We start from the raw sequence: 24,033 nt of genomic DNA, 5'->3' as shown, positions 1-24,033 counted from the left end.
TCATGCGAATTCTTCATTGCTAGGTGATGCTGCATACTGTGTGGGAATTGAGTTGCAATACACTGAGGTTATATCTACTTGGTGGGTGGTGCAAGGTGGGACAGCCTGTATAGTAAGTTCATTGGTTGGTTATAACTATTGGTTCCTGGGCCATTAAAAGCAGCTAATGAATTCATTTTTATCTGTTAGTCAATTAGTTGACCACTTTTTATCATTACACTAATAAGCTCATTTGTTTTGTTTTTGTGATTCATACTTTCCGTAGTACTATTGATAAGGGAGTAATAGACGTCTGTATGCTAGGAAACCCAAGTAGAAGTAATCACCATGTGATTACTTCATAGGAGGTGTTTTTGAATGCTCCCTCTATATTTAGAAGTGCACCCAGCATCATCTCTTGGATTTTCCAAAATGTACTCCATTCTCTGTAGTGCATGGTGCAGTGCCATTTTGCAGTGGTATCAGACTTTCAACCAATACACCATATCTAATGTGCTTCTTGAGCAGTTTTTTTTTTAGAGTTTTCAGACTTCCGTTTATGTATATTTGGGTATATTTTGGTCATTTCGTTTCTGTAGAAGTATTGGATAAATCCTGTCCAGATACAGTGATTTATATGGCTTGAATGAGTATATTATTTATCTTTGTACTGATTTACCACTTCTTTTACTACAAGCCAGTTTTCTCTAGAATTATAAATTTCTAAAGTTTTGTTTCAGACTAAGGAATGTGCACATTGAATAGATCTTTTATGGTCTCTTCTCAGTTTCTTATTATATTCAGTCAGAGCTTTGTCAGACTTATGCACTTTCATTTGCAGGGCTGTTGCTTCAGGGCACTTTCTTGTTTTAATTCCTCACTATTTCTGTTATCGGTTATCTTCAAATGCTGACATGACAACCTCTTGAAATTGTTTGGCAGCAATGTCTAAGTCCAGTGTATACCTTGTCTTCGCTTTAACCCTACCAATTTGGTCTTCGTTTTGTTTCCCTATGCAGTTACTGATAGTTGTTTTGTCAGTCTCTTTTTTGAAAACGCGGTCGAGATGTCGAGGACCATGGGATGCTTCGACACATTATTGAAACTGACTATAGACAAGTCTACTACGTCCCACATGCCCTCGATAGTCTTCATAACATCAAAGTGTTTCTTAATATATTCATTAGCACAGGTCATTGCTCTAAATGTTGATTTATGGAACTGTAGAAGTTGACACAGATTTCTGATAGTAGCTTCATCTACTGCTTGTTACAGTTTGTTGACGATCAAGTCTACTTGAGTATAACCTGTGAGCTTTATATTACTTGACAGTTTAATTATATACATGTATTTAGTATCTCCTTGTTTTTTTTACATTCTTATTATTAAACTTTCATCTGAAATGCCATTGGATGTGATTCATCTGAAATAACCTCTCTCTGAAATTGTTTGGAAACCATATGTAGGTCTTCTTAGGTCTTATCTTCTTTTTAACTGTGCCTCAATACTATGCCAATATGTCGGAATCATATTCCATAGCAAACTGCAGTAATGACTAACCTCTTTTATTGCCTTTTGACCTGCTCCAGATCTGGTGGTGCGCATTCGCATAATGGCAGATCACAGTGGTTACATTCCATTTATCTTGCAATCCTGTAGCTGTTTCAGATCCCTTGGTGGTGATTGTTTGGGGTCATCACATAGAAGGTATGCTGATCCGAGACTTATCTCCTTCATATTCCCTCCCTCTGTGATATTCATCTTTACCGTCTTTAAATTTCTAGAACATAAATTCGTCAATGACAGTATTTTAATATGTCATTTTACTATTATACAAGTCTTTGGAACTTTGGCAGATCGACTATCTATAAGCTCGGTAGACTTCTTATTTGGCACTGGTAAACCCAGGACTCTTGTATTAAAGCTATATCGACTCTTCCCACAGGAACAGTAAGTTCTATCGATACTGCCTTATTGCGCTGAAGGTTCGCGTGCAGGACTCTTCGGAGCTTCCAGACCTCTAATGCTATAGGACCTAGTCTGTTCGTTAGTGGTCGGGAAACCCACTAGCTTAATATTTAGAACGGAGGCAGACTCTACGCCAGGAATCGCCCATCTGCTTGTTCCTGGTACGTGTTGGTTTCTAAACTCCGTAGGGTTTAGAAACATCTCTTTTTTAGTTTCGCTGGCCATTTTGGTTTCCACGAGTTGTGACGAAATGTTGCCAAATACGGCAGTGAGCCTTTACCGTGCTAAGACTATAAATCCCAAAGTTCGCGAGCTCTCTAGGGCAAAGATTAAGGCAACACGTTTCCTCCTATACCATAGATCTCCTGGGCACCATGGTATTACACTTTCGGGGATTGGGGATTGCAGTAGTCACAGCACTGATAGTGTTATGAGTTGTTGTAATCTCTTTGTACTTTACCCACTAATCATGAATACGTAAGTATTCGCGCGCGTTTGTGGTGTCGCAGCTTTCCATTACAATTTTTGATTTATTCCACATGTAATACAATTATTTTATTGGCGAATTCTCGTTCAATGTCACTGTGTAATAATATACACGGTGCTCCAAATATTGTAAACCCATCCAATAAATTATAAGCAACTTCCTCGACATGTTTAATTTTTAGCGTTTTACTAAGCTGTACAAAATTGGTGAGGTGGTATTAATATAACATTTAAATTCAATATCTGCTTTTGACTGCATATCAGTAAAGTCGACTTAAAATCTCGAATTACATTAATTGTTTTTGGCATGGTTCACACATATTTAAATAAATGTCGATAACTTTTGTAGTGGTATTCTTATATTTTCTGTTCTTTTGTTATTCAAGTTAACCCTCCTCCCGCAAATATGAGTTTCGTGAATAGTGTCAAAAATTTTTTCTTCTTTTTTAGGTACCATCTTCTTTTAAGAGGTTGGTAATCATTACGGGTATTGTCAAGGTCAAAGGAATCACATTTATACTATTTTCTCAGCTTATTCAATCTGAGCTTATTCAACGTCCATGAAATGGACGTTATTCCAATACTGTGTTTTCCCCGTATTATAGTTTGTACTGTAGGTATATGTACTTATCTCCTCTCATCACATGACCTGGAGAATTTCAACTTTTTTATCTTAATCGCAATTATCACTTCCTTTTTTATTGTTGATGATCTCGGAAATTTTAAATGTAGACCTTAGGTTTTGTTAATATATAGTGAGAAATGTTAGTCCTCTTTCCTCGCTATCATGTAGTCCTGTAAAGTCGTTTACTTTTATTTCAGTCGTTATTTATTCAAGTGATTTTTGTAGTAGGTTTTGAACATTTACAATTTCTATTATGTCACACTTGGCCTTTGATAATCTTTACTAGTCTTGAGTATAATTTTCTTCTTGGATGTTTTCAATTTGGCTAACAGTGATAAATACTCCCTGGTGAACAATTGCAATGATTTTTTTCTGTATTTAATTATATTTTATACATTTCTTCATTTTAAGTTTTATTTGCATATCTCCCATACCTCTCATTAAACCTTAGAGTATACACAATCAAACTGCGACTAATCGTTTAAACTTCATTATAATTACTAAGCGGGTGTACAAATTTTATTAATAATTACCGCTTAATTTGATACATTTATTACATTAACCTAGTTTTTGATTAGTGTTAATAATTTTCCGATAATATTATTAATAGTTTCTGATTAATCAAAATAACATATATATATATATATATATATATATATATATATATATATATATATATATATATATATATATATATATATAACCTTTAGATTTAATCCTAAGTAGTGTTGAAAAACATTGGAATGAGATTTCGCAACATACTAATATTGACTTATCACATTTCAAAACACTTATCAACTTTGTTTTTGATTCTAATATTTTTATATTTAATGGTGTCTTTTATAAACAAATTTTTGGTAGTCCTATGGGATCTAGTCTTTCACCCATTCTAAGTAGCTATGTCATGGATGATGTTATTAGTGATTGTATCAACAATTGCACTTTTTTCATTCCTTTTATTAAAAGATATGTAGATGATTTAGTTTGGCACTTCCTAAACACAAAATTCATGAAACAGTTAACATTTTCAACAATCATAATCAACATATACAGTTTGGAGTTGAGGAAGAGGTAGATAATTCTCTACCATTCCTTGACATGAGAATTGTAAGAACTACAGGCAATGTGTTGAAAACTAGTTGGTTCAGAAAACCTATATGTAGTAATAGATTTATAAGCTATTACTCACATCATCCAAATAAGATGAAAATGAACCTTACAACAGGATTAAAATAACATATTTTAAGGCTTTCCCATCCAGATTATCTACAAGAAGATCTTCAGTTGTTAAAAAATATTTTAATTGAGAACTCTCATCCTCCAGATATGCTACATAGGATGCTTTTTTCTAATATTTTTAATATAAATAACTTAACACCATTTTTTGCTAAATCTCAGAACAAGAACATTGTATCCAATAATCAGAAAACCTATTATCATTCACTACCTTTTATACCATCATTAACACCTAAATTAATACAAACACTAAAGGTTATTGACAATATAAAAATAGCAACAAAGAACATCAAAACTATTTCATCTTTATATTCCAAAATTAAGTATCCTATAGATAAATTAGATAAAACAAATGTAGTATACAGCATTAGTTGTACTCAGTGTGAAGCTGTGTATGTTGGTGAGACCGAAAGGAATCTGTCAAACCGTATTATTTCTCACAAAAGTGACTGTAGAATTAAAAAAACCATCTTGTGCTTTAGCAGAGCATGTAATCGACAAAGACCATATTATGGATTTTGATAACATTCAAATTTTATGTAATGAAAGTAATAAATTCAAAAGGACTTTTTTAGAAATGGTTTGTATTAGCAGAAGTGATAATAATTTAAACAAAAGATCAGTAATTCGAAATCTAAGCAAAATTTATAATTATATTATTTCTCTATAGTTTATTCACAAAAATATCACATTTTAATTTAATATTCCATATACTTGTTACATTGTTTAGACATCTATCAATGATGAATAAATATTCTTTTTTATTACTAAATAAAAAAGAATTTTTTAAACAAAATTTTATTTTTTTTGCAATATAATTGTCAAAAATGAAAATTGTAAGTTGGCATTCATGACATTGAGGCTTATTTGTAATTGGTCGCTATTCTAACTTATTTATAAATTCAATTATTTTTGTTCAAAAAGTTTTCAAAATTACTAAATTTAGAGAGACATTCATTAGATATTTTTTAAAATAGTTAGCAGTTTAGATTTACTAACAAAACTAATTTTATTTGGTGAGTTAAAATTTATTTTTCTAGTTTCACTTTGTAAGATTTTTTGTATTTTTTTAGAAGCTCTCTTGATAAAGATTGTAAACACAATTGAAAGCTTGACGTAAAGAATAGTTTACCAATAGCCCTTTTATTGACTCCAACCATAAATATATATATATATATATATATATATATATATATATATATATACATTATATATATAATATATATATATATATATACATATATATATACATATAAATATATATATATATATATATATATATATATATATATATATATATGTATTTTTAATTAATTAAATTTGTACACCATCAACAGTCGCTTATATGCCTATGCTGTTATACTTCTATTGTTTAGATTAATCAATATGGCCGGTCATGTTTGCTGGAAACAATCGAAGATCGTCAAACGTGAAAGTCATGCAACTATTTCATGAAATGAACAACAATTTCCCACATTCCCGACCATCTGGTAACGTCTTCTATAACTTCATATATTCAATCAAATTCGAAACAAAAGAATATTGTCGATTTATAGAAAAAACATTAGCAGATTATAATTTAGCGCAGATGGACGATCCTCTCAACAATTGGAATTACTCCTTTAGATATATCTTCCACGCTGCAAGCGGACGTTTCAGAAACAGCAAAGTTTAACACTGGTCAAACCGAAATGGACGAAAAGTTTAAGTGGTAATAAGCAAAATAGTGAAAATATAGACGCCAAAGATTTTTGTAAAACTGTAACAAAACGACCAAATTATCTTAATATTGAAGGTAACAGAAGTGAAACTAAAAAGACGTTTAATATTCAGCTATCAGAAAGTGCAAAGATGTCCCAAATTACTTAGTTCCGAATTTAGTGAGAAACCACCACGATCTCCTCAAAGCATCAAACAATTTACGGTTAAAGAGTCTCAGTCAAAATTTAGAACAACCTCTTGAATTGCAAGGACGGCATAATACTGAGTTAGTAGGTGATATAAAAATGGAAACATGTTCCACGCCTACCCAAACTACAGATACGTTAATAGGAAATCAAAACGTAAATCTCTCTTTAAACGTCAATTGTTCGGTAGACTTAGTACAAAGTCCAACTCAACCAAAGCGTACAACAGCACTACAAGTAACTCCTTCCAACCTTGGTTGCAAGTACCTACGTCACCAAGAAGTTTTACCAGTGTTAATCTCACATTGAGGCCCCCAACTTCTAGTGCTCAATATCCAATTGATATAACATCACAAAATTCCAGTTTAACATATTCTACCAGTAGTTATGACTCACAAAATGGGACTACAGAGTAGATTACAGATTACTGTAGGGCCTAGCAATGGAAGTGTATCGTCACTCCGAGTTAGACCAAAAAGTTACCATCCACAAGAACATCACAAACAAGTGGTTTCAGTAAGAGCTGGATCCCTTAATAATTTGTCAGTCAATACGGACCGTAAGTAACTATAAATTGAAATATTTATTAAGTAAGTTATTGTATATATATATATATATATATATATATATATATATATATATGTATATAAATTTATACGCCGAATATATAAAAATAAACGGAAAGGAACACAATTCGTCAAACTTTTCGTGTATGAATTGGTATGAATACTGTTGTAGCGGTTTTATAATTGCCTACCACATTAGGTATCACTTAAAGTGGGTTGAAACTGGGGACAGAAATTACTGGGCTGGAGATAGGGTAAGCAAAACAAACCGGAACGTTTGCCAACGGCTACTCTTGGTTTGGTTGGAGAGCTGGGTCGTAAGTAAGTGAATAAAAGGGACTGGAAAGGAAGAAAATAAAAAAAATACTCACATAGATTTCCTTGGCAACACAACACAAGAAGGTTCCTAAACTATTTAAATTGGACGCCGTTTACAAGAATCTTCCTGCTGGATGGAAAGAAAGGCTTTTCTTTCTTAAAAAATATAAAAGGGTTAGAATCTTTTTAAAGGAAATAGTACACTTAGTTTAGGGAGAAACATCACATTTATTATTACTTTATCATAAACAGTTAATACAAATAAAATTAACAGAATTTAAAAACAGCTTACAATGGTGCTATCGGTTTACAACAAACTCTAGACGTTGGGGACACTATAGGAATTTAAACTGCTTGGGCGACATTTTGTAGCGGTTCCAACAACTAGTTGTAATTATTTAAATAATTATATAATTTTATTTATTACAATTTTTCAACTTGTCATGAAAGCAATTTTTTTTTATTTTAATGAAAAATGTCTATTTTTACTTACTAAAATTTTAAGAAAAAGTACCTTGTATCACTGGCTGATGTATTTTCTTTAAGAAATTATTGGGATTAGAATTGGATTAAAGCACAAACAAACACAAATGCGTCTCACTCAAGCTGCAAAATGGTCTGAAATGACCAGGGAAACCAAATAGACGATTCTTTGGAAGTTGGGCACTGGATTAGGGCTTCGGATTATCTTGGATGGCAAGAAACTGTAATCTTCAAAGCTCGGCTTCTCAAGTTCTTGCTTTAAACCATGTGGACTTCTTAAATTGTTGTAACGCTGTTTTTCAAATCTTTAAAATAATACACAGCACGAACAAATCGGTGATTAACTCAACAAAAAACTGCCAGATCGCATTTTTGAATTAAATTCACCTACCACAAAAAAATTGCCGGCATTTTGACTACACACGCCAAATCTTTTCCCTTCGAGATCTTAATCCCAACTTCAACTTTCACTTAAAATTCACACTGCTACTATACTACACATTTTCCATAACAAAAACGAACAAAGAAAAACCATTACGAATTTAGTAAAGAAAAACCGAACTCAAGTCCTGAATCATATCGTGGTCTATTGCAGAGTGATGTAATTCTCTTCCCCGCATAACTTTCTCAGCAATCTAAGTGGATGTTTATTTGACGCGTAATATTAAGCGGCATGTATATCAAAAGAACTCAATTAAAATTATTATAGACAAACCAGAAATGTTTATATTATCAATACCAATGACGCAAAAGGATTGAGAAAATATTTCGGTGTTTTAACATATACAAGGTGATTTGAAATGCTACACTGTTATAACGTTATTTCTGTATGCCCTACGTCTTCAGACAGTCGGGAAGATACAAACTCAAACACGGAAAGCCAGCGAATGTGTCCTGCAATTTTCACTATTCTAGTGTAATGCTGCAACAGCCTATTTTGGTAGCCTTAAACGAAAACGACTATCGTTTTGTGTCTTTTTGAGCTGTACGAAATGTGTAAAAGATGTACAAATTTCAGCAAGAGTTTTGCTACGGCTTTGATGAATTGACACGTCGAATATATAAAAATAAACGGCGAAAGGAACACAATTCATCAAATTTTGAGTGTATGAAATGTGAATGGTATTGGTAAAAAAAAGCAAAAAAACAGAAACACATCACAGAAAGTGGTGGAGTCGAAGCAAGCTGGGCAAAACTTAAGTCTAATCTCTTATCCTCGGCCAAGGAAGTTCTTGTTGAAAAAAATATAAATAAAAATAAATCGTTCCCAAGGCGAAGAACACCATGGTTTTGTACAGAAGTGAAGGGAAAATGTAAAGAAAAGAAAAAAAGATTACCTGAAATACATGTCAACCAAAACACAAGAGGCATACCATAATTACAAGACAATTAGAAACGAAACATACACTTGTAAGAAAAATAAAAAATAAAAGATCACTGGGAACGCTTTTCGAAAGAAATGGAACATGATTTTTCCCTGTCTGCAAAAGGAAATAGGGCGCTTCATAAGAGATCCAAGAACGGAGGTAAAGGAACTAATAGAACCAAAACACATAGAAAAGGATACGTGGATTGACTACCTAAAAAGCTCTATCCAGAGAAAGAACAAACGACGCTAGAACCGAAAACACCAACAATTACCAAAAATGAAGAACTTAATATAAATGTACGTGAAGTTCGGAAAATACTTAAAAAAGCTGAAGAACAGAAAAGCAGCAGGTAAAGACGGGATACCAAATGAATTACTGAAATATTGTGGAACAGCAATGACAGAACAATTCACAACATTAATTAATAAAATTATAAAACACAATAAAATACTGGAAGATTGGAGAAGAGCGAACTAATTCTAATATTCAAAAAAGGAGATAAAAAAATTTCTAAAATGATCTGAGGAATCTAAATTTTTTTTCGAATACTCCCTCATTTATTTATTAGCTAATTTATTCCATTTGGTTGACACACATGAAGATAAATTAGATTTCAGCGGTCAGTCTAAAATATAAATTTATACGGTTAAGTAAATGAATGTATCGTGTGATATAATCAAATAATTGTGTTTTAATTTTGGTTAGAAGCAGGTAGGGGACGGTGGTATATACTGGGACGTGGTACATAATGGGCCAATTGAAATGACTCACCATCTATGATAAAGTAGATGTAGTTGAATTAAACGTTAAAAGCCAACAATAGAAGAGTTCTTTTGACTTGCAGGTTGCTATTTACCGACTTAGTATATGACTGTAATGGCTGCGGTTAAGTTTCCATAGACGAAAAGTAACTTTTTTATATCCTTTGTATGCCTTATTATTCCGTAACAAGACTATTAAAGTTTCTGAAATTTCACAGTTAGGTGCTGGAAAGAATGTAAAAGGTATGTGTATTGGTATATTTTTCCTAAAAACGATTTATGCAAACTGATAGTAATGTTTATAAATTTAAAATCGGTAAGATAGTTTCGAAACAAATTCAGATTTCTGCTTTAATTTGGAAACAAATTCGTTAAGGATTTCTGTTTAGATGAATAGACATGTCGTGGAATGCAAATTTTAGATTCCCCATGTCTCTATTAACATCTTTATCATCGTCTGGCCATGCCTTGCAATTTTTAGAAGGCTCCAGATTAAAGCAGAAATCTGAATTTGTTTCGAAACTATCTTACCGATTTTTTCTATCAGATGTCGCTATTGCGTCCATAACGAAACCATGTTATTGTTGCTTCCTTATAAGACAGAGAAGATTATTTTTCACGTTAAGAACGGCTTCTGAATAACTATTCTGATGAGACTTATTAAGTCGAAATACGTATCAATAGATACATAGACGCTTTGAACGTGAAATCAAATCTTTTCTGTCTTTTTCATTTTATTCGAATCTACTCTGTATGAGTACGAGAAACAAATTCGTTAAGGATTTCTGCTTAGATGAATAGACATGTCGTGGAATGCAAATTTTAGATTCCCCATGTCTCTATTAACATCTTTATCATCGTCTGGCCATGCCTTGCAATTTTTAGAAGGCTCCAGATTATAGCAGAAATCTGAATTTGTTTCGAAACTATCTTACCGATTTTTCTATCAGATGTCGCTATTGCCTCCATAACGAAGCCATGTTATTGTTGCTTCCTTATAAGACAGAGAAGATTATTTTTCACGTTAAGAACGGCTATGAATAACTATTCTGATGAGACTTATAGACGCTTTGAACGTGAAATCAAATCTTTTCTGTCTTTTTCATTTTATAAATTTAATGTAATGGTACTTAGTGGGACACTAGTATGTGGTATATACAGGGACGTGTCCCACTATGTACCATAACATAATTTGATGTTTCTTTGTATATTTAGTATTTACGAAAAAGATATTTAGATAATCAATCTACAGATGCCAAAACACAGTAGAAAGGATCAGTTAAAATTCATTCAGAAAAGTAAAGAAGATCATGAAGAGTATATAAGAAAAATGATAAAAGCCAGTGAGATGGTTGTAGCTGGAGAATTGTCAATACGTGCAGCAGCAGACAAATTTGCAGTTACGAAATCTTCTTTGCAAAGAATGGTTTCAAAATTTAAGGGATGTAGTGAAGATGAAAAAAAATCTTTTAATTTTAATCGGAATCATGGCTTTACGCAGATATTCTCAGATGAAGAAGAAAAACTTCTGGCTGATTATTTAATAAAAGCATGTAGGCTTTGTCATGGACTCACTGTAAAAGCCACTTGTGAGTTTGCGTACCAATATGCAGTGGCAAACAATAAAATAATTCCAATCTCATGGGAGCAAAATAAATCTGCTGGTATTGATTGGATGCGGCTATTTAAAATTCGCAGCAACTTGACATTAAGAACACCTGAGGCAACGAGCCTAAGCAGAGCTACTAGTTTTAATGCTCATAACGTATCGGCATTTTTCGATAATTTAAAAAGTGTTATGTTAAAATATTAATTTTCAACAAACGAAATATTCAACTGCGATGAAACCGGAATCACGACGGTGCACAGACCACCAAAAATTATAGCACCCAAAGGACTGAAACAAGTGGGAAAAGTAACAAGTGCAGAACGAGGTACGTTAGTAACAATGTGTGTAGCGATTTGTGCCAATGAAAATTACTGTCCTCCTTATTTTATATTTCCTCGTCAAAATTTTAAATCCCATATGTTAAATGGAGCACCTGTTGGATCTCAAGGGGCCGCATTCAAAACTGGTTGGATGACGACCGATAATTTTCTTAATTTTCTTAAACATTTATTAGACGTTACAAGATGTAGTAAAGAAAAAATATATTACTAATCATGGACAATCACGAAGCTCACTGTGATTATAAAATTATGAAATACTCCAAAGACAATGGTATAGTATTACTAACAATACCACCTCACTGCAGCCATAAACTTCAGCCTCTTGGCGTGGGATGTCTAGGTCCATTCAAGACTTTTTATAACAAAGATACTGATAATTGGATGATTAACCATCCAGGTGTTCCTGTTACTATTTATGATGTTGTTGGTATTGTGGGTAAAATACTACCCTACTAATATTTTGTCGTCATTTAGAAAAACTGGAATATCATCTGTAGATTCTGAAATTTTCAAAGGAGGACTTTCTAAGCTCTTATGTTACAGATAGACCATTAGAAGCTAACATACAGACCGATGACAATAATGAAAAGCCACAAAATTATTCAGAGCCAGAACCTTCCACTAGTAATCATGGTGTAAATCAAACAGATGAATTTCTTTCGCCAGAGCAAGTTAAACCTTATCTCCAAAGGCAGAGCAGAGAAAAAATATCAGGAAGGGCCGGCCTAAACTTTCACCTTTTATGGATGAGAAAAAGAGAAGTGAGGAGGAGAGAATTCAGAAAGAAACGGAAAAACAAGCACGGAAGAAAGTTGCTCACAATGCAAAAAAGAAGTTTTTTGATGAAACATCTTCCGAAAGTGATATTGCAGAGGCAGTAGTTGATGACTATGACAATGATCTGGAGGATGATTTCGAAGATTTACAAAATATTCCTCAGGATGAAACTTTCAAGGATCAAAGATTTTATGATAGTTGAATATACTACCAAGAAATCATACAAGCATTTTATAGGACAAATAGAAAAAATAGAGGCAGATGAATATTCCATAAACTTAAAACCATAAACCATAAAAAAATGCAAGACTACTTCAACTAACTTCATTTTCCCTGATGAAAGAGACGAAGGAAGACACTGTTACAATAGGACAAATAATTCAAAAGTTACCCAAACCTGCAATTTTTGGAGGAACGCAGAGATCTATGAAAAAGCTTAGTTTTGATTATGATCTATCTTCTTATAACATGAATTATTAGTTAGTTTAGTGTACTTCATATTGAGTTTTTTATTTTTTTTACCGAATATGTTTTATTTCTGGTTATTTCCAATTTTAAGTTTTTGCTTTTTGATTAAATTTTTATCGAATATGTTGGTTTTGCTTTTGTTTTGATTATTTAGAAATATAATAAACCATTTTAAAAACATTATTTTCTTATGTCCCAATATGAACCATAGGACGTCCCAATATATACCAGTGATGGTATACAATGGGACATGGGGTACATAATGGGACAGTCAGTTTTTTGCGTAAAATATCAAAGCAAAAATTAAAAAAAAAATAGATTTTAAACGAATATTTACCCCCTACCTATGTACCTAAATAGAATAAAATATCTCCAGAATTTAAAATGTTATTAAAAATTATAGAAAACTATCCCGTTATATACCACCCTCCCCTAAATAAATGAAAATAAACATTACAGTAAAATGAAATAGAAGAAATTTGAAAATTAATAAGATCACTAAAGTTTACCAAACTTTTTATATTATTATCAACCAGAAACACAGAAATAAATATTTTGTACCTGAAAAACTTACCTGTACCTAATATTCTAAAATTCTCTTTATAATATTATAATTTTTCATATAAAAATGCTTGCACGTCATTCAAGATTTACGACGTCAGAACCACACAGCGTTGCCAATCAGAATAACATCAGAATGGTTAGTAAGGAATTTTTAAAATGTCAACTATTTGTCAAACTATTATATTAACAGTAAATACACTTAGTTTTAAGACTACTGCAACACACTAAAATACATAAGAAAACATTTTAATACAAAATTATATATTCTAAATTTTAAACTTACCTCTTTTAGAGCATTAATAGTAAAAACGCCCCGCCATTATTTATCGTTCAAAATAATCTATTTTACATGAAAGCTTATTAGCTTTCTACAGACTATTTAGTTGTTTTGGCATAGCACAATCACAATACTCAACAATAATTAGTTATTAAAGCTATTAATCTAAATTTAATATGTATTTATAATTACAATTTATTAATATATAATATATTATGATCAAATTGTGTAAGAAATCAAAACATAAACAAAATTCTTACTCTAAAAAAGCGGCAACGCTTTATACAATTTTGCCACACGCTGAACCGTCGTTAAAATTTGAAGTATTCCCGTATCAGTTGCGTACGATTGTCTAATCTATTTAATTAAAATTATTATATTGTGGAATATTAGACTTAAAGGGTTATTTCATAAAATTTATATTATTAATAATAACAAATGTCGTTGGTTATTTAATCAATGTAATTCTAAAATTCCCAATATGATGATATTTACATTTTTCTGAATATTATACCATGTTGACGCCTATGAAAGATCGAGCAGTTCCGTATGGGTTTCGTATTATTAGCTGTGTTAGGAAAATTTTAACTCTAAGGTTTGTAACGTAATATTTTACCTACCACATAGGGTATTGCTATAAGGGGTTGAAAATTGGGGACAGAAATTATTGGGGCAGAGATCATCATCAATCAGCCAATCCCGTCCACTGCTGGACATAGGCCTCCCTCAGTTCTTTCCAGTGTTCTCTACACTGGGCCGCTTGTAGTCAGTTTCCCGCTACTCTTTTTATGTCGTCGGTCCATCTAGTCGGTGGTCGTCCTCGGCTTCTTTTATAATTTCTGGGCCTCCATTCCATAATTCGTCTTGTCCATCGTCCATCTGGTGTTCTGGCTAAGTGTCCTGCCCAGTTCCACTTAAGTCTCGTGGTTCTTTCGATGACGTCTTGAACTCCTGATCTTTGCCTGATTTGTCGGTTTGTTATGTGGTCTCGGAGGCTCACATTCAGCATTGCACGTTCCATGGCTCGTTGTGTAACTCTTAGTTTATTCGCAGATTTCTGCGCGAGTGTTAAAGTCTCTGCTCCATAAGTTTGTACAGGCAAAACACATTGGTTATAAACTTTTCGCTTGAGACACATGGGAATTGAACTTTTTAGAATATGGCTTAGTTTGCCAAATGCTGCCCATGTCAGGCCTATTCGCCTCTGTATTTCATTTGTTTGATTGTCTCTGTTTATTTTGATCTCGTGTCCCAGATATTTGTAAGTGTCTGTTTGTTGTATGGTATTATTGTCGATAGTTATATTTCCACTCATTACGAGATTTGTCATAAGTTTAGTTTTCTCAAAGTTTATCTTTAATCCTGCTCTTTCAGACAGACTTTTAAGCGAATGTAGCATAGAAACCGTATCCTGTAAGTTATCTGCGATTAATACGACATCATCTGCAAACCTCAGATGATTTAATCTTTCTCCATCTATATTGATGCCCATATCTTGCCATTGGGTGTTCTTGGGGCAGAGATAGGGCAAGCAAAATAAACGAAACTGTGCGAACGGCTCTCAGGTTTTATTTGGAGTAGCTGGGTCGTGGATAAGTGAATGGCAAGGGGGTTGGATTGGGGCAACTACAAAAAATGAAACAAAAGGGTACTTACATGAATCTCCTGGAACAAACAGACAGACAAACAAAACACAAGAGTTCCCTCTAGCTATTTGAAATGGGACGCCGCTTCGAGAAAACTTCCTGCTGGAGGAAAGAAAAGGTTCTTCCGTCCTAAAAAAAAAAAAAACAATAGAGGTTAGGAGACTTTTCTAAAATAAAAAGACAAAATGGTTCAGAGAAATAAATTAAACATTTATTACTGTCTCACCACAAATAGTTACAGTATTACAAAATACTATATTAATAGTTACAAAGATTTATACCAAAAATAACAAAGAAAACTTACATGTCATCCGTTTACAAACTCGGGAGATGCTACAAAACTTATAAAAAAATACTATGCTATAAATAAACTGTGGCAAAAAAATATTACAAATAAAGATATCTTTTTAGATAAACTATGTATTGAGGTTAACCTTCTTTTAAAAACAAAAAGAAACCAATGTTAAAAATAATAAAGCCAGCTGTCATATGTTAACATAAAATCTTACAAAGGAGAACAAAAAAACGACAGCAGTGGCCACACCCTAAAATTTACAATGTTAATTATTAAAACTTTTAAATTGTATGAAAGCAATTATTACTTAAAAAAATATCTATCTTTACTTTAAAATTTGATCACAAAAAATTTATATGGATTTCACTGTATAACTTTAAATTTCTGAGATTGGGAACTGGAATTTAAACTCCCTGTCACACGAACAAATTCATATCCACTGGAAAAGTATTCTGACTATTTGAGGTTGAAATTGGGCACTGCACACCTTGAGAACGCCGTTTTTCAAATATCTCACGATGAGAGACGGCTTACAATTAAAAAAAAAAAACAGTGATTACCCCTATCAGAGTTGACACATTACTTTGGGTGTACATCGCTTATTCTTCGACAAATTTGCCGGTTTTCGCAAAGCTACATAACGACGGTTCCCTTTGACCAAATCTTTCAACCTGAACCTGAATTCATTCGACCCTCGATATCGGCTGGGGCCAGTTTTGCGTCTCCGCATCCAGTCGTAAGGACTCACAACCGGAATTTTTGTTTTAGACCGCTTCAGACTATCTCGCAAAACGACCTTGAATTAAAAAACTTTTCAAATTGTAGAAATAAAAACGTATTATATTGATTATTTTAACTTCGTAGAATTTTAACCGGATTCTTTCTTTGGGGGATTTGAATGTAAACAAAGACACCAAAATTTATATATAGTCCAGGAGTGTACTACAAAATTTTTATACTAAGAAATTTATTATGCTATATGTTGACGCTCTGGAAATTTTAAATATAAGTGACGTCACTTTATGTAAATTGTGACGTGCAACTTTTTTACTTTGAAAAATGGTATATATAACAAATTCAGGCGTTTCACTGTTAATACATTTTTTTTAATAGTTATGATAATAATGCTAAATAAGCAACATTTTAAATTATATATAAGCACAAAACGTAATTATTATTGTTTTATATAACCCACATAACCTATTAGTGTCATCTATTTTTTTCTTTAAAATTGAGACCATTAACCTCTGAGTACGCTCAGAGGTGGGAACGACTCAGAGAAACGATTCAACAAGCAGCTGAGTTAGCACCATCAAAACCCTCGCAAATAAGACAAAAATATTAGTACGGTAATGATTATGGTAATGCAAGAGAGCGATTGAGAAGAGGAATAGAGCCAGAATCAATAGCATAAAGAAGAATAATTTGAACAATAGAGAACTATATGCTGAAAAGATTAGGGAGGCAAAGAAAATATGCAGAACAAAAAGAAGGTTGTACCTGGAAGAAAAATTAAGTAATATTGAAAAGATTTTGTAAATAATTTCTAACAAGAAATAAAAAGAGAACGAAGTCAATATAAAACCCCAACAAAATATTATAAAGACGAGGACGGGCATTTAGTAGGGGGAATAGATGGAAAACTGGGCAGATGGCAGATATTTTAAAAATGTATTTAACACCGATGAAGAACAGTACCAATGACAATAATAGTGAGCAGCCACTAAAAGAAACAATAAACCGGAATAACAATGATGAAATACCAACAAAAGGAGAAATAACAGACATAATAAAGAGTTAAAACAAATAAAGCACCCGGTGAAAATAGCATCATAGCAGAGTTCCTTAAGGAAGATGGTCAAAGCCTACAGGAAAAAATCACGGTATTAAGTAAAGTATGGACCAAAGAGAAAATACCAAAACAGTGAAGAGAAGCCCTGCTATACACAAACAAGGAACTGTTACGGAATGTAAAAACTACAGGGGTATAGCATTACAAGACACAACGTATAAAGTTCTAGCTATATCCATCAGAAATAGAATTTATTATTGCAAACATTGAAGATAACCTGGGTGAATACCAAGTTGGGTTTAGAGCAAACAGATCAGTTATATACCAATTTTTTATAATTAAACAGATCCTGGCTAGGATCCTAATTATTAATTCAATCATTAAACATGTTGTTTATTGATTTTCGACAAGCATATGACACAATAAACAGACATAAATTGATCGATACATTAAATATTTTGATTCAGATAAAATAATACAATTAACTAAATTCCTTCTGAATAAAACCAAAAGTAAAGTTATGATAAAAAGTCGTGTCTTCGACAGCTTTAATATCACTGGAGGCATACGACAAGGTGACTCCTTGTCTACTATATTTCTCAATATACCACCACAGATATCTTATTAGAGACGTATTTGTAGTCGTAACTCCATATTTAAATCAATATTCCAGATACTCTGTTTTTGTTCTACTAAGTTTTCAACCTTTTTCTTCAAGAACATATCTCCACTGTTCTAGTTTTTGTGCGAAATCCCTTTCAGTATTTCCTATTATAACACACTGTATTGTCAGCATCTGTTCCATTTTTCACGTGCGAAAAACAACGTTATATTTTTCGCTGTATCAAATCTTTTATTCTAAACCCCAATATTAAAAACCTGTAACGTCATAAACGTCACATCTTTATTAATTTATATTTAAATAATTATTTTATATTAATTTATTTATTAATTTATTAATTCATTTACCTTCAGTTTCTTTTTTAATATTTTTTCTTAAAAAAAGTAGTTGGCGCCCTCTCTCTCTTTCTTTCCGGTAGAATAAATATTTGCTCTCTCTCTTTCAGTCCGGTAGACTAAATATTCTGTTCTATGTTGACAGAAGAGCATATATCCTATATATGTTCTATGGCTCCTGTACTATACTTCATTGTAAGTCAATACCCACTGTCTGTCAATCAGCTTCTCTAACGTAGTGAGAATAATCTTTTTTGTCTGTAATTGAAATTTATAAAAGAAGGTAATATGGTTCATTAGATATATATATATATATATATATATATATATATATATATATATATATATATATGTAAATATATAGTCGCTTCAGTTGTTCCAGAAACCAGTGTAAGTATTTCGACATCTAAAATTTCTCTCGACATTATAGAACACAGTTGAGTTCTCGCGTCAGGACACCAGTAGTAGCGCTTCTCCCAATGCCGCGAAGGTTCGATCATGGGCTTAATATTACATGAAATATATACACGATATATTTTATAAATTTTGGTCGATTTGATTTTCACGAGATTCACTGTTGACAAACGTGCTTATACGAACATTTCTACAAACCAACTTTTTATACAATAGTTTTTTTTTCTGACCGGACTTAATAATTTCCAATTTTTAACAATCGTGTTAGTGCTAATCTTTATATCCAATAAATATGTACTTTTATGTCGAATAAATTCTGATAATTATGTCTAATAATTTTTTTAGCTCCATTAGCTTTAAAGCAACAAGCACGAATAGAAAGATTACGAATAGAACTAAACACAGAAAAGGCTAAATTACTTTTAATGAAGCAAGAAATTCAAGAATTAGAGAAAAGTAGACTTCAAAGTGAGATAAATGCAGAAATTGAGAAACATTTAATCAAAGAAATTAAACATCTTAGATTTCAATGTAATGACTTAGAATTAGATGGTAAGCAATTTAGTATTTTTCTAAATTTCATTCTGATTTTTATTAGTATATTTGTCGTTTTCCTTTATAAAGTAGGTGCTACTAATTTGTAGAACTGCAGCGAAAGTTGTTATAAATTAAATAAAACACTTTTTTACATCCAAATATATTGCAAAATTCATACGTACAATTTCCAGCTACGCTGACATCTAATGAAAAAAATGAAAACGAAACAAAGGCTAATCCAAGCACTTGAATAAAATTTTCAAAATTCACGGTATATTAAGATTAAATACACACTTTAAATAATTGCAATTCAAAATATGTCAATCAAACTGTTTGATATAAATATGGAGTAGTTGGTTAGTTAGATATTTAGAACATAATATGGAAAAGAAACAAAATCTTTAAAATAGACAATAAAATTGTTTTTATTTTTAAAGCACAATGTGATACCAGCTATGTTCCTGTTCCTGCAACTTTTTGTAATATTTAACTACGCCAGCAACTTTCTGTGTGATATAATCATTTACAAACATGGGAAGAAAACAACACAACAACAAGAAAAAGAAAGAAAACAAAGTGGATAAATTACAAAAGTCTTGTGAGTATTGGAATCAACAACGTCCCAGTGATAAACAGTCCACAACAAATAGAAGAAAGAGTCCTAGAGTTCGAAAACATCATACAAGAAGCACTCAGGAATAGCACTACTGACGAAGAAATAGACATACACATGGGAAGGTTGTGAGATGTAAACCAGGAAATCAAAGACATGATAAGGGAAAAGAACACAGCCAAAAAGAAAAAAGAGAGCTAGAAGGACAAGAAACCAGGAGGATAAAAACAGGGCAAATCGGCTAAACAGAGAAGTGAAAATAGCACTAGCAGAACACAGAAGCCGACAATGAGATAAACACGTTCAAGAAATGAAAGAAAAAGGTCCAAACATGCAAAACATATGGAAACTACAAAAAATACTAAGAAATAATAGAAAACCCATACCTCCACTACACGGTGAAAATGGAATTGTCTACACCATAGATGAAAAAGCCGAGGTGATGAGGAGAACTCTCGAGAGAGAGTGTACATTAAATTATCACCAAGATGAAGATGTAGACTTCATCGAAGAAGTCGAGGAATAACAAAAAATGCCCGAAGAATCAGAGGAGATAATCACACCTACATCTCATCAAGAAATAAACGAACTAATTAAAAATAGCTCACCGAGAAAAGCACCTGGTCTAGATGAAATTTCAAATAGAGCTTTGAAGTATCTACCAGCAAAAGCAATAGTACGTTTAACCAACATAACGAACGCGATCCTTAGATACAGGCTCTTCCCAAATCGATGGAAGGACGTTATCATGATTCCGAAGCCAGGAAAGAATACCATGTTTCCGCAAAACTACAGGGCGATAAGCTTACTGCCAGCAGTCAGCAAGATTGTAGAAAGAGTAATACTAAGAAGACTACAAGCTGAAACATACCATACGAAATAGGACTAATCCCAGAAGCTCAGTTCGTATTTAGAGCAGAACACTCTAGCGAATTACAACCACTTAGACTGACAGAATAAATAACAGCTGAATTTAACGAAAAACAGTACACAGGAGCAGCGTTCCTGGATGTAAACAAAGCCTTCGACAGAGTCTGGCATAAAGGCCCAATATCCAAATGACAGGATACGGATAAAGTGAGGCCATGACGAGACTGATCTTTTCGTACTTGAGCAACCGAAGCTTCAGGGTAGGAATAGGACAAGTACTGTCCGAGCATGGAGCTCCGGAGGCTGGAGTGCCACATGGAGCAGACCTGTCACCCATATTGTACACAATATACACCGCAGATGTTCTAAGAACACCAGGGACACTACTTAGCCTTTATGCAGACGGCACAGCGATTGCGACCAAACACAGAAACTTAGAAGTAGCCGTCAACAATCGACAAACAGCAATGGATAACATTGAAGAATGGTGTATCAAATGGAAAGTAGCAATCAATTCAGAAAAGATACAAGCAATCATATTTAAAAAAAAAGAAAAACCCCAGAGGATCAGCTGTTAGTGCAAGATAATCCCATTGAATGAAAAAGAGAAGCGAAATACCTAGGAGTCACTATGGACCAAGGCTTAATCTTCACGCAACACGTGGACACAACAATCCAAAAAACAGCAACAGCCAGAGCAGAAATAAGAGGACGCATAGGCAGAAAAATCAAACTGCACATAAAGATGAAAATAAGACTGATAAACAGCATCATACTTACAATAATCACATATGCATCTCTCGCATGGGGACACAAACAATTCAAATAAAAAAAAATACAAGCAGCCCACCATAACATCCTCAGAGAAGCGGCAAATGTACCCAGATACATCGCTGAACTCTTTCTGTTTAGAGAACTTCAACTGCTAGAATTATAGAATTATCCAAGCCCGATCCTGCGAGAGATAATAAGATATGATGCGTTCCATCGATGCAAGCACAAAAGACTAAAACAGCAAATCCTGGCAAACACATAAAGCCTAGATAATTCGTAGCTCTACCAACAGAAGAAGCCCCAGCACGCAGCACTGGAAATTTTATTAATTGATGTTTATTTTCAGGACAACCTTGAAAAAAATAAATAAATAAATAAAGGCTTTGGCCACCAAAAAAACAAAAAGTACTAATAAAAAGGCGACAGTCATCCAGAAAAAAAATTAACAAAACCCCAAAACCTGGGCACGAAGGGCCCAGATCCTCGGACATTGAGTCGCCGAACTGAGCGCAACCCGGAGCGTAGACTAGAGGCCCGAGCAAGCAAATTCAGTTCGATGATACATCACTAGAGAAAGCAGGAAAAGAGCGCGTCACGCTAGCCTGCATTGATCGCGTTAGGATATCGTGTTGGAGTTCTTGTACCCAGGACTTCCACACGAAAAACATTTGGCTGATGGTTCATCTGTATCATCTATATCAGACTGATCGCACATCAGAGTGCTGTAGGGGGGAAACGGATGGCGTGGAGCATTGGAGCGCGGTGGAGTGACTCCTGTTTTTAACTTGAGTTAATACACCTCGCTCCAATGAATTGTTACACCCGAACGTAATTCTTAGGGGTGAACATGTCTCACAGGCTGGGTTTACTTAAATTGATGGTAACATTTGTTAATACATCTTTAGTCAACGGTAGGATCTGTTTTGTTTTTATTTCAGTTACAGTTTAGAAAACAATAACTTTCCCTAATACCTGATAACAATTGAATCTCATTTTTACTAATACTAAATTATTATGTATTTCTAGGTGAAGCATTTTATAACAACATATATACAGGACAGGGTATAAATGAGTTTTCCATACCAATTCCAAGACTGCGACAGAACACCAGACGACGTTTGCATCACCAACCAACTCCCAAATTTGAAGGTCCCAAGTGGAACTGTGAGTTATGTACATTCCTTAACCACCCTATATTGGATAAATGTGAGCAGTGTGACTTCCCGAGAATATTGCACGGTACGAAAAAAGCAGAGACTATTAATCCTAACGTAACTGTTGGTACTTTGCGCATGCTTAACAATATTGATATCGGCCGTACTTCTAGATCGCTCAGTCTTAATAACGTTCCTAGGGAACAAGTCACGAGACCGATCGAATTTGTAATTAACGAAAATGACCAGCAGCCTAGCATGCCAATGCAGATTAACACCAGCCACTCAGCGCCAAATATGCTTAATACAATGTTTATTAACAAAAATCAAGTTTAGTTCTAATTTATATGTGCGGCATTTTTACTGACAAAAAGACTTTTAGTGGCAATTATTGTACCTTAAGGTGTTTGCAACTTACTTCAAAGTATTTTTATATACTGTTAATATGTTGATTTAATAAAATTATATTGAATTTATTAAACAGCAATTTAATTTAGTTTTTTTGTGCATCCCTGTCAGTTATTTATTTTTAATGCTCAACGGGCCGTCTAGGGCTATTCGCGAAACTTATCTTAAGTCTAAAAACTTTTTCATATAAACACGTCTATACCACAGCAAATAAAAATGAAATGAGTCATACGCCTGATCACTTAAGTTTATCGTATCATTTAGCTGTCCGTGTCGGTAATCATTCATCATGGCAAATACACAAAAAAAAAACCGTTACTGATCATGGATTCCGGACACCAAGATCCGGCAGGAAAGGAAAAGATCACGTAAAAGACGAGGCCTTCCAGGTCGATTGAAAGCAAAATCCTCGTTTAGATAATAAAATTCCATTTCTAGGAATACACAAATGTAGACCAATAAGACTTGCAACATGGAATGTAAGAAGCTTGTACCAGCCAGGAAAATTAGAATGAAGAACAGAAAAAACAGAAGTGCACCACTCCTGAAATTCTAGCATTAATGGAAGAGAGGAGAAAAGCCAAAGGGAGAAATGAGCGAAAATATCAAGAACTACAAAGTAGAATTAAAGTAGAGATAAAAAAGGCCAAGGAAAAGTGGTTAACAGATCAATGCATAGAAATAGAAGAGTATGACAGAAAATACGACAGCTTTAATGTGCATAAAAAAATAAAAAAACCAACAAATCCCAAAAAGCGAGCACACTATGGGATACTCAAAGATGATAATGGTAAACTCATAGCAGACATCTAAAGATAAACTAAGATTTTGGCAAGAA

At 33.2% G+C, this 24,033-nt stretch overlaps 1 pseudogene; it reads left to right on the top strand.

The window, feature by feature from the left end:
• Positions 1-5,968: 5,968 nt before the first annotated feature.
• On the top strand, positions 5,969-23,268 carry LOC140436876 (uncharacterized; annotated as a pseudogene).
• The last annotated feature ends 765 nt before the right edge of the window (positions 23,269-24,033 follow it).

Source organism: Diabrotica undecimpunctata, chromosome 3, assembly GCF_040954645.1.
Source record: "Diabrotica undecimpunctata isolate CICGRU chromosome 3, icDiaUnde3, whole genome shotgun sequence".
Taxonomy (NCBI): Eukaryota; Metazoa; Arthropoda; class Insecta; order Coleoptera; family Chrysomelidae; genus Diabrotica; species Diabrotica undecimpunctata.
The sequence above is the reverse complement of the archived record's forward strand: the minus strand, read 5'-3'. Positions and strand labels throughout refer to the sequence as shown.